Genomic DNA, 13,462 nt, shown 5'->3' with positions numbered 1-13,462 from the left:
TTGGCAAAGCATGAACACATTCAGTTGGTTAGGCTCTTGGGAAATAGGCACACTCTCATATTGCTAGTGAGAGTACAAAATGGTACAGTCTTCATTGAGGGGAATTTAGTAGTATCTATATATGCATTTATCCTTTGACCTAACAGGCCCACTTCTAGGATGTACCTTTATTTATAAATACAAACCACAGGTGCACACGGTTATTCATGGCAGTATTATCTGTGATATAAAATATGGAAATAACCCAAAGGCCATCAGGATTAGTGAAGTACATCCACATAACAGAGGACTGTGCAGCTGCAAAAATAAAAGAGCAAGATTCCTATGAACTGGTAGGGAGTGATTTCTAAGATATATTGAGTGGGGGGAAATAAGGACAAATTACCACATAACATGTGGTAAGAAAGAATGGATATTGTATGGTTCCTCTTATAGGAGGCTCCTAGAATAGTCAAATTATAGAGATGGGAAGTAGAATGGTGGTTCCCAGGAGAGGGGAATGGGGAGTTAGTGTTTAATGGGTAGAGCGTCAGTTTGGGAAGATGAAAAGGTCCCGGAGATGGGTAATAATGATGGGTATGACAATGTGAATGTACTTAATGCTACTGAACAGTATACTTTAAAATGGTTAACTTACTATAATTTTTTAAAAAAGGTGAGGGATCTGAGGCCCAGAACCCTAAATGATGGACTTCAGCTCAGAGGAAGAGGAATTCACAGGTAGAGTAAGAAACCACACCTTACCAATCTCCAGACTAGGCCTCTATCTCCTTGCCCTTATCCTCCTGGTCATGTAGTCATAATCTTCAACCCATCTGAGGTTTCCATACTCACAGGCTCCAGGGCAGGCCTGGGCCAGCAGGATCTGACTAACAAAAAAAGAAAAAGAAAGAATGTGAAATAAGAAAGAAGGGGAGCCCTAGCTGGTTTGGCTCAGTGGATAGAGCGTTGGCCTACAGACTGAAGGGTCCTGGGTTCAGTTCCAGTCAAGGGCACATGCCCTGGTTTCGGGCTTGATCCCCAGTAGGGGGTGTGCAGGAGGCAGCTGATAAATTACTCTCTCTCATCATTGATGTTTCTCTCTTTCTCCCTCTGCCTTCCTCTCTGAAATCAATTGAAAAAGAAAAAAAGAAGGGTAAATAAGAATATGTATATATTTGCTTCCACAAAAAGAGACACAGGAAGGATAGACAAGAAACTAATTTTAAATAACTTATTACGGTAGGTGGGGACAAAGGTATAATGGATAAGAGTGAAACCTGAGTATGCCTTTTTTAAAAAAACTTCATCTATATTGATTTTTTAGAGAGAGAGGAAGAGAGAGAGAGAAACAAAGATATCAATGCATATTGATGTGAGAGAAACATCGGCCACCCCCTGCATGTGCCCCAACCAGGGATCAGACCCACAACCTCGCTATGCGCCCTGACTGGGAATTGAATCCAACACCTTTTGGTACGGAACAGTGCTCCAACTAACTGAGCCATCCGGCCAGGCTGAGTATGCCTTTTTATATAGTTTTGACTTTTGAACTATACAAATATTCTAAATACTCAAAAAAATACAATTAAAGCAATAATAATAGAAAAAAACCTAAAATTTAATTAAAATAGAAACAAATGGCCCTGGCTGGTTTGGCTCGGTGGATAGAGCGTCAGCCTGTGGACTGAGGGGTCCCAGGTTTGATTCCGGTCAAGGGCATGTACCTTGGTTGCGGGCACATCCCCAGTGGGGGGTGCAGGAGGCAGCTGATTGATGTTTCTCTCTCATCGATGTTTCTCTCTCATCGATGTTTCTAACTCTCTGTCTCTCTCCCTTCCTCTCTGCAAAAAAATCAATAAAATAAATTCTTTAATTAAAAAAATAAAACATCTCCCTCTTTAAAAATAACATAAATAAAATAAAATAGAAGCAAATGAACCTAGAAGTTATTGGATTAATAATATAACCCTATAGGAATATAATTCAAGTCACATGACCACAGTGCTATGTATACCTTTAGTGGATTATGTTCTAAAGAAAAAAATTTGTAAACTACAAAGTAGGTTTGTTGTTGATAGATCAGCAGTAGTAATTTTGAAATTACGTTGGTTATATTTTGGGATAGTGCCAATGAGTAAATATACTGGTTAGTGTTGGGAACCACAGTTCTCTAAGAGAAAGGAGATAAAAATATGGTATGGAAAAGGTGGGGAAGAACCTTGTCATCTTGGGATTTAAATTAGAGGTAGCAGTGTGAATACATGTTCAAAAAAAAATTCCTAGCTCTGTCTTCTAAGAGGGTGTGGGGGCAATGACATCCTAGTAGCAATGAGTACACCTTGCCCCAGATCTTGGTTGCCAAATATCACTTCCCACTAAAAGAAACAAAGATCCTTGGAGAAATAGTCCAGATTTTGGGCGGACAAAATTCAACGTGAACCTGGATTATTTTGTACCAGAAAGCAAGGAAGTGTTCAAAAATTGATGGAGACATGCTGAAACGGGAGCAGCTCAAATGGGTTCCCACTGGGTAAATCTGGGACATTTTGAGCACCAAAAAAAAAAAAAAAAAAAAGAATCATGATGGTATGATAAAGGATACACTGAATTTTAAAGTTCACAGCACATAGTGAGTAAAAATCAGTCCCAGTGATACTCCAGAGGGTGTATTGGGCTCCTTACAGACAAATGCTAGTTACAGTAGAAAGAGTGAAAGATTTAGAGAATCAGTATTTTGCAACCACCAAGGAAATAATTGAGTCAGGCAACAATCATCAGTGGTTGGCAAGAAACATTGTGTAAACATTTGCGATTGGGGTGGCGAACAGGATACACAGTCTAAAGTATCATTCTACAGATGATTTATTTCAAAAGGAAAAAGATATCTCTATATTGGAGAAACCTGGTAGACCAGGGAGGGCAAACTTTTTGACTCGAGGGCCACAATGGGTTCTTAAACTGGACCGGAGGGCCGGAACAAAAGCATGGATGGAGTGTTTGTGTGAACTAATATAAATTCAAAGTAAACATCATTACATAAAAGGGTACGGTCTTTTTTTTTTTTTAGTTTTATTCATTTCAAATGGGCCGGATCCGGCCCATGGGCCGTAGTTTGCCCATGGCTGTGGTAGACTCTACCATGACCAGGTGATCAAATTCAGACTCCCCAATAACAGATTATGTGCTTTTGGATGGCAAAGCATGTTTAAACTGAGTCACATAATCGGAAAAATATCAGATAAAACCAGACTGTAGGCATTCTACACATCAGCAGCCTGAACTCTTCAAAATGTCACTGTCATAAAAAAGGTTGGGACACTTCTAGATTGAAGAAGACCAAAGAATTATAACAACTAATTCCTGGCCCTTGATTGGATCCTGGATTAAAAGAAAACAAAACAGCACTTTTCGCCATGTTTCTGTGCTTGCATATGGTGCTCATGGATGTCCTGGCTGATGCTCTCAAGAGTGTCAATAAAGCCAAAAAGAGGCAAACACTAGGTTCTTATTAGGTCATGCTCCAAAGTCATTGTCTGGTCTCTTACTGTAATGATGAAGCATGGTTACATTGGCGAATTTGAAATTATTGATGACCACAGAGCTGGGAAAATTGTGAACCTCACAGGCAGGTTAGGTAAGTGTGGAATAATCAGCCTCCGATTTGATGGGCAACTCAAAGATAGAGAAAAATGGCCTTAGCCGGTTTGGCTCAGTGGATAGAGCATCAGCCTACGGACTGAAGGGTCCTGGTTCGATTCTGGTCAAGGGTACATGCCCAGGTTGTGGGCTCAATGCCCAGTGGGGGGCATGCAGGAGGCAGCCAGTCAATGATTCTCTCTCATCATTGATGTTTCTATCTCTCCCTCTCTGAAATAAAAAATAAATATATGTATGTGTATATACACACACACACACACACACACACACACACACATACATACTACAGCAGCGGTTTTCAACCTGTGGGTCGTGACCCCTTTGGCGGTCGAACGACCCTTTCACAGGGGTTGCCTAAGACCATCCTGCATATCAGATATTTACATTACGATTCATAACAGTAGCAATATTACAGTTAGGAAGTAGTAATGAAAATAAATTTATGGTTGGGTCACAGGAGGCCTGGTGCATGAATTTGTACACAGATGGGGCTCCTCCGCTTGGCTGTCTCACCCAGTCCCAATTAGGGCTGCTGGCCAGCTGAGGGGGAGGGACCATGGGAGGTTGGCAGGCAGCTCCTGCATTGAGCGTATGCCCCCTGGTGGTCAGTGTGCATCATAGCTACCAGCCAGTTATCCAGTCATAACAGTCGCTTAGGATTTTATATATATAGACTAGAGGCCCGGTGCACAAAAATTTGTGCACTCGGCAGGGGGAGAGGGGGTGTCCCTCAGCCTGGCCTGTGCCCTCTCGCAGTCTGGGACCCCTCAGGGGATGACCTCTGCTGGCTGAGGCCTGCTCCCCGGGGGGTTGGGCCTAAGATGGCAATCAGACATTCCTCTGGCAGCCCAGCAGCCCTCGGGGGATGTCCACTTGCCAGCGGGGAGTAGGCCTAAGCTGCCGTTGGACATCCTTAGCGCTGCTGAGGAGGCAGGAGAGGCTCCCACCACCACCGCTGTACTGGCAGCCATCAGCCTGGCTTGTGGCTGAGCAGAGCTCCCCCATGTGGGAGCGACTGACCACCAGAGGACAGCTCCTGCATTGAGCGTCTGCCTACTGGTGGTCAGTGTGTGTCATAGTGACCAGTCATTCCCAGTCTTTCTGCTGTTAGGGTCGGTTTGCATATTACCCTTTTACTGTATAGGATAGAGGCCTGGTGCATGGGTGGGGGCCAGCTGGTTTGCCCTGAAGGGTGTCCCGGATCAGGGTGGGGGTCCCGCTTGGGTGCCTGGCCAGCCTGGGTGAGGGGCTGATGGCTGGTTTTTGTTTTTTTTTTATAATATATTTTATTGATGTTTTACAGAGAGGAAGGGAGAGGGATAGTTAGAAACATCAATCAGCTGCCTCCTGCACACCCCCTACTGGGGATGTAGCCGCAACCAAGGTACATGCCCTTGACTGAAATCGAACCTGGGACCCTTGAGTCTGTAGGCTGACACTCTATCCACTGAGCCAAACCGGTTAGGGCTGATGGCTGTTTGCAGGCTGGTCACACCGCCTTCAGGGTGGGGATCCCCACTGGGGTGCCTGGCCAGTCTCGGTGAGGGGCTGAGGGCTGTTTTCAGGCTGGCCAAGCCCCTCGGAGACCAAAGCTCCCCGCCTCTCCTTTTTTTTTTTTTTTTTAATTCTGGGATTTATTTACCTTCTATAATTGAAACTTTGTTGCTTTAAGTGGAGCTCAGAGCCGGCCGTGGCAGGCGCGAAGCTTGGCTTCCTCCATCATTGGGGCAACCAAGCCTCCTGCTTGCTCCAGCTCCGTGGCTGTTGGCAGCCATCTTGGTTGAGTTAATTTGCATATAGTTGCTCTGATTGGCTGGTGGGCATGGCTTAAGGCATAGCGAAGGTATGGTCAATTTGCATGCTTGTCTTTTATTAGTGTAGATATGTCCCATCAGTTTGGTTTCATTGTACTGACAGTCTCTGAGGGCATCATGGACCACGAAGAAGCCAGATGAAAACACAGAAGGAAAATCCTGGGATTCTTTTTCTAGAGCTGTAATACATATGTGCAAATAAAATGCCTCAATGGACAAGCAAAAAAGAAAACAAAGCAAAACTGTAAAGGCTGTTATAGGGATGATTGGGAAAATTTAAATATAGACAGAATATTTGATAATATCAGTGTTAAATTTCTTTGGTGTCATATGGTATTTTAATTATGAAGGAGGGTGGTCCTTGTTCTTAGGAAGTACATGCTAGAATAGGGGTGGGCAAACTTTTTGACTCGAGGGCCACAGTGGGTTCTTAAACTGGACCGGAGGGCCGGAACAAAAGCATGGATGGAGTGTTTGTGTGAACTAATATAAATTCAAAGTAAACATCATTACATAAAAGGGTACGGTCTTTTTTTTTTTTTTAGTTTTATTCATTTCAAATGGGCCGGATCCGGCCCGCAGGCCGTAGTTTGCCCACGGCTGTGCTAGAAGGATTTAGGGAGGTATCTTGATGTCTGTAGCTTACTTTTAATAGTTCCACACAAAAAGTCGTGTGTAGAAAGAGACATAAAATGTGGAAGGACGTTAATAATTGGTGAATCTAGGGGAAGGATATATAGCTGTTTCTTATATTCTTTGAATTTTACAGTGGGCTCAACATACTTCAAAATAAAAGGGAAAAACACAATATGGGAAGTTCAATGATGATAACCTACACTTCATCATTTTTTTTTTTTTTTTAAGATATGGGAAGTCCAGTGGTTGTGGCTTAGTGGTTGAGTGTTGATCCATGCACCAAGAGGTCACTGGGTTGATTCCTGGTCAGGACATGTGCCCAGGTTGCAGGTTAGATTCCCAGTAGGCTTGCAGGAGGCAGCTGATTGATGTTTCTGTCTCTCTCTCTAAACATCAGTAAAAACATTTAAAAAAAAAAGATATGGGAAGATTTTTTAAAAACATTGATCTTAGAGGAAGGGAGGGAGAGAGAGAGAAAAAGAGAGAGGGAGGGAGGGGGGAGAGAGAGAGAGAGGAGAGAGAAGAGAGAGAGAGAGAAATATTGGTGTGAGAGAGAACCATCAACCAGTTGCCTCCCTCACAGGCACCAACCAGGGATTGAACCCGGCACCTTTTGGTATACGGGACAACCAACTGAACCACACTGGCCAGAGCTACACTTCGTCTTGTAATGTACATTTGGTTGTGTGGCTTTTTTTTTTTTTTTTTTTAAATATATTTTATTGATTTTTTACAGAGAGGAAGGGAGAGAGATAGAGAGTTAGAAATATCGATGAGAGAGAAACATCGATCAGCTGCCTCCTGCACATCTCCCACTGGGGATGTGCCCGCAACCCTGGTACATGCCCTTGACCGGAATCGAACCGGGACCCTTCAGTCCGCAGGCCGACGCTCTATCCACTGAGCCAAACCGGTTTCGGCTGGTTGTGTGGCTTTTATTAATCTTAAAAACCACCAACAAAAACAAACATAAAACCTCTTTGTCCCAAATAAGTAAAGGAATATTACACATAGGCACACAGGCTTTACTTTTTAACTAAACCAATCTAGCATTTGTTGTAGTACACAGGGTGTGAAATGACCCCTCTCTTTGAAATAGGAAATCCAAACTCCTCTTACACTAGGAATGTGATTTAACCATATTCTTTTCTATCAAGGGATGGTGCTCCATAAGGGATGTAAATATCTTGTTCAACATACAGACTCCTTCAAAAGGAAATTAGGAGAGAACTCCCTTCCTATTGACAATTTTCAAATGTGATAAGTCCAGATTTGAGTAAATGTGTGAAAGAGTTTAGAAATGCTTAGAGTACCTAAAAATTATTTTATTGTTTCAGGCTAACTACATTTTCTGCTTTCTATTTTGTCTTGGTATGGCAGTGGTCAGATGGATGCTATTGTAGAGAATTTGGGTATATGTGAGGGGATGTTGCATGCAGAAGTTGTGGGGTTTCGTTGTACATTTTGGTATCAACAACGTGCAGTAAAATTAGATTTGTGGCCGAAACCGGTTTGGCTCAGTGGATAGAGCGTCGGCCTGCGGACTGAGGGGTCCCAGGTTCGATTCCGGTCAAGGGCATGTACCTGGGCTGCGGGCACATCCCCAGTGGGAGATGTGCAGGAGGCGGCTGATCGATGTTTCTCTCCCATCGATGTTTCTAACTCTCTATCTCTCTCCCTTCCTCTCTGTAAAAAATCAATAAAATATATTTAAAAAAAAATTAGATTTGTGGTTTGGGTTTGGATTAAGCCACAAATTTACCTGTTCTCACTGTTAGTGACATAGAAAGCATTTAAATTTGGTTATAGATACAGCCTGGGCCAGGTGGGTAAGTTGGTTGGAGCATCGTCTCAAACACCAAAAGATTTCAGGTTCAATTCCTGGTTGGGGCACTTATGGGAGCCAACCAATTGATGTTTCTCTCACAGATTGATGTTTCTCTCTCCCTCTCTCTCTCAAATCAATAAACATATCCTCCGGTGAGGATAAAAAATTTGGTTAGATACATACTGTGATGATCAGGAAATTCCTTGTTTAGGTCATTCAAGCCTTAGACTACTGCTTCAGAAACTTTTTATTTTAGACTCCTTTACATTTTTATTTATTTTATATATATATGTTTATTTCAGAGAGGAAGGGAGAGGGAGAGGTAGAAACATCAGTGATGACAGAGAATCACTGATCAGACACCTCCTGCACACCCCACACTGGGGATTGAGCCCGTAACCCAGGCATGTACCCCGACTGGAATCCAATCGTGACCTCCTGGTTCATAGGTCAACACTCAACCACTGAGCCACGCCGGCTGGGCTCCTTTACATTTTTAAATGTTACTGAGTACCAAAGAGCCTTTGTTTATGTGGGTTATATCTATTGATCTTTGCTATATTAGAAAGTAAAACTAAAAAAAAAAAATCTAAGTTATTTTTATTTATCTGTTAAAAATAATTCATTACAGCCCTGGCCGGGTAGCTCAGTTGATTAGCGCATCATTCCAATACACCAAGGTTGCTGGTTCCATTCCTGGTCAGGGCACATACAAGAAGCAATCAATGAATGTACAAATAAGTGGAATAACAAATCACTGTTTCTCTCTCTTTCTCTCTCTCTCTCTCTCTCTCTCTCTCTCTCTCTCTCTTTCTTTCTCTCTTTCTCAGATCAATAAATTAAAAACAGTAAAAATAAATCATTACATGTTAACATTAATGACATTTTTATGCAAAGTAACTATTTTCTAAAATAGTGAGAAGAGTGGCATTGTTTTACATTTTTGCAAGTCTCTTAAATGTCTGGCTTAATTGAAGAGAGCTGGATTCTTTTTTTTTTTTTTTTAAATATATTTTATTGATTTTTTACAGAGAGGAAGGGAGAGAGAGAGAGAGTCAGAAACATCGATGAGAGAAACATCGATCAGCCGCCTCCTGCACATCCCCCACTGGGGATGTGCCCGCAACCCAGGTACATGCCCTTGACCGGCATCGAACCTGGGACCTTTCAGTCCGCAGGCCGACGATCTATCCACTGAGCCAGACCAGTTTTGGCTGTTTTTTTTGTTTTGTTTTGTTTAAATAGGTGTTTTGTTGATTTTCTAGAGAGCGTGGAAGGGAGAGGGATAGAGAAATAGAAACATCGATGAGAAACATCAACATCAATAGGCTGCCTCCTACACACCCCAGGATCAAGCCCACAACCAGGCATGTGCCCTGACCGGGAATTGAACCAGTGACATTTTGGTTCATGAGTCGATGCTCAGTTACTGAGTCACACAGGCTGGGTGAGAATGGATTGTTATATCTGCCTCTGCAAGCAATTGTGTCATGTAACCTGTGGAAACTCCACTGTACATTTGTGGGCGAGTGAGATGAAAGAAAGGAAAGAATGTCTTAGCATGTTACGAAATTTGTTATGGACTTGGATACCCTGCTCCCCGGGACACCAGTCTCCCTCGGGATCTCTAGACCACTTGCTGAGAGACTGTTTTACACCACTGAAGGGACCATGTTGTCGCCTGATCTCACGCACTTGCTCTCATCAGAATCACCTGGAGGTCTCCTTAAAACTGACTTCTGGTCCCTCCCCAGAGTGTCTGATTTATCTGGTTCAGGTGAGGCTTGCTAAGAAGTGTGTTTCTAATTAGTTTCTGGTGATGCTGCTGTTGTTGGTCCTGGTGTGTCACTCAGAGAGCCAGTTTTCTAGAGAATTTTGAAAATGTTTGCATCTCTTTAAAGATCCTTCCCCCATCCCGTCATATTTTATTTTAACATCGCTCTTTCCCTCACTGTGGTATTTATTCTGACACGTTAATATCATAAATGTTTACTTGGGACCCACTCTGCTGGCTCCTCAGAATGCCTCAGAGCTTCCCTCCGCCCTCCCTGCTTTCTGTCGTGGTAGAAGGTCAGATGAAAAGCCAGGACCCAAACTGGGAAAGCAGCACACCTTGGCCTATTCTTTCTGACATGTCTCAGCTACCCTCTGACCTCAGCTTGTTGCACTCTTTTTGGTATTTATTTTAATTTTATACTTTGGTTTAATTTTAATTTTTATCATGTGTATAATTTTAAAAAATCAAATAGTGAGCTACACGTTATATAACAAAGAGTAGTTATACTCTCTTTACTTCCCACTTCCAGACTCCTGGCTGTTTCCTTCTAGTGTTCCCCCTTGCCCCCCAGTTTTAGGTAGTTTCTATTGAGTTTCTTTTGTCGAAGGTACACCCACATATTTCCCTCTGTCTCCTCCATTCTTTCAATACAATTAATTCTAATCTTGCCTAAATAGACATTCTGTATTTATGTATTTTGTTTTATTTATTTATTTATTTATTTTTTAATTAAATCTTTATTGTTCAGATTATTACATTTGTTCCTCTTTTTTCCCCCCCATAACTCCCATCCTTCTAGTTCCCACCCCACCCTCCGCCCTCACTCCCCACCCACTGTCCTCATCCATAGGTCCACGATTTTTGTCCAGTCTCTTCCCTCATCTCCCACACCCCTTTCCCCCCCAAGAATAGTTAGTCCATTCCCTTTCTATGTCCCTGATTCTATTATAATCAACAGTTCATTCTGTTCATCAGATTATTTATTCACTTGATTCTTAGATTCACTTGTTGATAGATGCGTATTTGTTGTTCATAATTAGTATCTTTACCTTTTTCTTCTTCTTCCTCTTCTTAAAGGATACCTTTCAGCATTTCATATAATACTGGTTTGGTGGTGATGAACTCCTTTAGCTTTTCCTTATCTGTGAAGCTCTTTATCTGACCTTCAATTCTGAATGATAGCTTTGCTGGATACAGTAATCTTGGTTGTAGGTTCTTGGCATTCATCACTTTGAATATTTCTTGCCACTCCCTTCTGGCCTGCAAAGTTTCTGTTGAGAAATCAGCTGACAGTCGTATGGGTATTCCCTTGTAGGTAACTGGGTTTCTTTCTCTTGCTGCTTTTAAGATTCTCTCTTTGTCTTTTGCTCTTGGCATTTTAATTATGATGTGTCTTGGTGTGGTCCTCTTTGGATTCCTTTTGTTTGGGGTTCTCTGCGCTTCCTGGAGTTGTAAGTCTATTTCTTTCACCAGGAAGGGGAAGTTTTCTGTCATTATTTCTTCAAAGAGGTTTTCAATATCTTGCTCTCTCTCATCTTCTGGCACCCCTATAATTCTGATGTTGGTACGCTTGAAGCTGTCCCAGAGGCTCCTTACGCTATCTTCGTATTTTCGGATTCTTTTTTTCATTTTGCTTTTCTGGTTGGGTGTTTTTTGCTTCTTCGCATTTCAAATCTTTGCCTTGATTCTTGCGCTCCTCTGGTCTGCTGTTGGGAGTCTGTATAATATTCTTTATTTCAGTCCGTGTATGCTTAATTTCTAGTTGGTTCTTTATCACAACATCGAGGGTCTCATTATATTTCTTGTAGATCTCAATAAGTTTATCGGCGGCTTCTAGACAGTTCTTGAGAGACCTTAAAAGTGTGGTTCTGAACTCAATATCCTCCATTGACAAGTTTGTCCTGTTTCTTTGTCTTTGCATTTTTTATGCTTTCTTGGTGCACCCCCAGTGGTCTTTGTGCGCAGTCTTGTTGTAGTTAAGCCTTGATTGTTGTAGTTAATACTAGGGGGATTTGACCTCTGGGCCAACTGGCTGTGAGAATCAGCTGTGTCTGCAGTGGGAAAACGTCTGTCCTCTGGGGAGGTGCTAATCTAGCCTTTGCCTGAGGCTATCTGGCAAATGGCTCTGTGCAGGGCTTGGGCGGGGCGGGTCCCAGGGGATCTACAGGGCGGGCAGAGCGAGCAGTTATGGCTGCTCTCAGTCCTGTCCCCAGAGGCTCTGCCTCTCAGTGTCCCAGCAACCGCTGCAAACCTCGGAGCGAAAGCTGCCCTCGCCCTCCTACCGATGCCAGACAGTCCCGCTTCTCCCGTTTGAGTCTGGGTCCCCAGAGACTCGCCCGGAGCTGGAGCTCAGGGCCTGAGCCTCCCTCCTGATTGAAAACGACAACCTCGTCCTCAGCCACTAGCCCGCTCCGCACACACCTCTGCACCTTTGTATTTTCCGCACTGCGCCTCCTCTGAGTCTCGGTATGCTGTTCTCTCTCCTTCTAGTTGAAGAATTTCCCCTCAGCCAGCCTTCCTGTGGTTCTGGGTGATGTCCGTTCCGTCTCTTAGTTGTATTTTCGAAGTGGTTGTTTGAGGCAGCAAACTCCGGTGTTTACCTATGCCACCATCTTGGTTTCTCTCCCCGTATTTATCTATTTTGATTGTAGATATTTTTCATACCTGTTAGGTGTGCTGTGGTTACCTTTCCTTTCTAATGCAGTCTTTGGTTTTTCCATACAACACTATGTTTTTACTTGTTTAGTTTTCTACAGACTAGCCATAGTTCTTTCTAGCCTGTCTGCAGAGTCTTATTGTTCAGCACACACTCTTGGACTTCCATTGTTGTGTATTAGCTCCTTTTGTCACTCAGGGGTTCTCCACGCCCCCCCCCCCCCACCCCCCATGGCCCTCTGGGCCCAGTGTCCTGCTTTGGGTGCATCCCCGGGTGTCTTTTTTGATTTATCCTTCTTGTCTAGGTTCCATGTCAGACACTCAACCTGGCTTTTTTTTTTTTCCAGGTACGACACCGATGTCCGTTCTGCTTCCTGTGCTTTGCTGGATTGTCTGACACCCCCTCTCTGGATCTTACATTTATGTGCTCTTTGCTCTGAGTTCCACTTGTCCATCCCTGTGCATCTTCCAGAACATTGGGGCTGCATTTTCCCAGTGGACTTTCAGGAGGGAGTGGAGGAAACTCATGTGTTCACCCCACTAACTGTTTTAAGCTCCTCTCCCTCAACACCCCATCCATGTATCTGTCAGACTAGCTTAGGAATCGGCCTATGCACTTTCCTTACTGCCCCCACCATTGTTGTGTGATGCTGTACAGCAAGACTTGTTAGTGTCTCAGAACTGGGGGTGGCAGGGCTGGGACTCAGATGTTGCTGCCCCTTTCTATTCTCACCCAAATGTAATCTGCAGGAAATCTGTATCAAATTATTTGGTTTAGCTTTTCTCTTCTTGCATTTTGTGTGTGAAAGTTTTCAACTTAGTTTTTTGTAACTCTGAAGTATTTCATTATGTTAATGTAGTATGGTTGCTAGGCATTTATTTTGTCCAGTTCTTCTCTACTAGGAGTAATATCACTATATCTCCAACCATACTGGTTACTTTTCACGTACCTAACTTCTAGCAAGACCTAATTTTTGTGCTGGGAACATTGAGGACACTGTCTTGGGCTTTGAAGTTGTAGATATTTTGAAGCTCTTTAGCCAGCCTTTCTTAGCATTTCAGAGCTTTTCTGTGGCATCAGAGTAGGTAATAAAGGGAGGAGGCAGGAGTCCT

The 13,462-nt window shown here is 43.1% G+C and overlaps 1 protein-coding gene and 1 pseudogene across 2 annotated transcripts in view; both read left to right on the top strand.

Annotated features, from left to right (window-relative positions):
* Positions 1-13,462, top strand: part of RAB11FIP3 (RAB11 family interacting protein 3) — a 106,786-nt gene that overhangs the window by 13,170 nt on the left and 80,154 nt on the right. The gene's annotated exons all lie outside the window — the stretch shown is intronic.
* On the top strand, positions 3,036-5,630 carry LOC118652874 (annotated as a pseudogene).

Source organism: Myotis myotis, unplaced genomic scaffold (assembly GCF_014108235.1).
Source record: "Myotis myotis isolate mMyoMyo1 unplaced genomic scaffold, mMyoMyo1.p scaffold_m19_p_35, whole genome shotgun sequence".
NCBI classification, from domain to species: Eukaryota; Metazoa; Chordata; class Mammalia; order Chiroptera; family Vespertilionidae; genus Myotis; species Myotis myotis.
This window is presented reverse-complemented; position numbering and strand designations above follow the sequence as displayed.